Genomic DNA, 2331 nt, shown 5'->3' with positions numbered 1-2331 from the left:
ACCTTACTACTATCTATCTATCTACCTGCAGCTATTTATCTATCTATGGTTTTAAGTCCTACCTTCTTATAAAATTTCCATTCCAATTTTTTTCTTCCTTTCGATTATAAATGTTGACTGTCTATCTATCTGTCCGTCTATCTATCTCGTTATCTATCGACTATCTGTATGTCTTCCTATATCTATCTATCGATCTACCTATCTATCTATCTACTTATCCACCTATCAGTCAATCTATCTATCAATCTATCTTTCAAATGTCCTTGTCATGCCGTCAGTTCCCTCGCCTCCTGTCTATTTTTTTTATGTGTCCGACTCATGGCATAGGCTACACATCCTGCTGCCAAGGCCCAGTAGTCCTCCTACATACCATACACCTCTACATGTCACCACTTCGGCACTAACACCCACCGTCCATACTGAATACATGCTAGGGCTGTCTCATACAGGACTGGTGTATTGGTATTAGCGGGGTTATTTTTATGGCACTAACACCCACCGTCCATACTGAATACATGCTAGGGCTGTCTCATACAGGACTGGTGTATTGGTATTAGCGGGGGTATTTTTATGGCACTAACACCCACCGTCCATACTGAATACATGCTAGGGCTGTCTCATACAGGACTGGTGTATTGGTATTAGCGGGGGTATTTTTACAACATGTCGGCGGGTCTTCTGGTAGATCAGTAAAGTCTGATTTTATTAAATTCAATCCTTAAACTGTTCCCTGCCTCAGCGGGGATTTGAACCCGGGTCCGGTAGGACTGCAGGCCACCTCTCTACCGATGCAGCCAGCGCCTCCCTCTATTGGATAGACAAATTATTATGTACACATTTATGTAAAATAAATAGTGATGCCTTTTAATCAAGTTTTCATCTATTTTTGCAAATATTTATAGCTATGTACTTAATAAATCTGTCGCTACATCAGATGAGTGGATAGTACCCATTTGATAGACAGACAGACAGGGAGGAAGCCAGGTACAGAAAATAAATATTAATAGCATTTAAACAACTTTTAATCTATTTCTGCATCTATCTATATGTACTTAATAAATCCGTCACTACATTGGGTGAGTGGATGGTACGTACTTGATAGACAGATAAGTAGGTACACAGACAGGTAGAGAAAATAAATATTGATGTCGGTGCCTTTTAATCAACATTTAATCTAATTCTGCCATATCTATAAGTATGTATCTAATAAATCTATCTCTACATCAGGTGAGTGGATGGTAGCAGCTAGACAAACAGGTACGTAGAAGGAAATAAGGAGGAAATCAATTTTAATGCCTTTTAATCAACTTATAATCTATTTTTGCAACTATACATGTGTATCTGTCTAATGAATGTCATTGCATCGGATGAGTGGATGGTACCTACTACATAGATAGATAGACAGGTACAGAAAATAAATACTCATGTCTTTTACTCAAATTTTTATCTCTTTTTCAGCTATTGATATCGTAATTATCTAATAAATTTATCACTACATCGCTTGAATGGATGGTACCTAGTAGATAGATAGATACGGTAGAGAAAATAAATACTGATTCCTTTTAACTTTTAATAATTTTTATAACTATGTATATGTACGGTATGTATCTAATAAGTCACTACATCGGATGAGTGGATGGTACCTAATCGAAAGGTATAGGTACATAGAGAGGTAGAGAAAAAACTGTAATGCCTTTTCGTCATCTTTTAATCTATTTTTGGAACTATCTATTGGTAACTATCTAGTAAATAGGTCACTACATCGGATGAGTGGATGGTACCTACTAGGTAGATTGATTGTAGTTAGACAGACAGGTAGTGAAAATAAATATTGATGCCTTTTATTCAACTTTTAATCCATTTTTCTATCTATGCGTAGTCATCAAATAAATCTATCACTACATCAGGTGAGTGGACCGTCTCTACTTAACAGAGAGAGGTAGGTTACAGACATGTAAAGATAAACGCTGGTGCCTTTTAATCTACTTTTCATCTATTTTTGCAACAGTCTGTCGTTATTTACCTGATATGATTATCACTACATCGGGTGAGTGGATGGTACCAACTATATAGACAGATAGGCAGGTAAAAACACATCCAGATAAAATAAATATGCATGCCTTTTAATTAACTTTTAAACTATTTTTGCAACTATCTATATCTATCTACCCAATAAATATATCACTACATCGGGTGAGTGGATGGTACCTACTAATTTGACAGACAGGTAGGTGGAGAGACAGGTAGCGAAAATACTGATGCCTTTAAATAAACTTTTATTTAATTTCGCAACTCTCTCTCTCTCTCTCTCTCTCTCTCTCTCTCTCTCTC

This window comes from Coenobita brevimanus, unplaced genomic scaffold (assembly GCF_032717465.1).
Source record: "Coenobita brevimanus isolate Jiangsu-jjx unplaced genomic scaffold, ASM3271746v2 jjx.HiC_scaffold_2108, whole genome shotgun sequence".
Taxonomy (NCBI): Eukaryota; Metazoa; Arthropoda; class Malacostraca; order Decapoda; family Coenobitidae; genus Coenobita; species Coenobita brevimanus.
Note: the sequence above shows the minus strand (reverse complement) of the source record.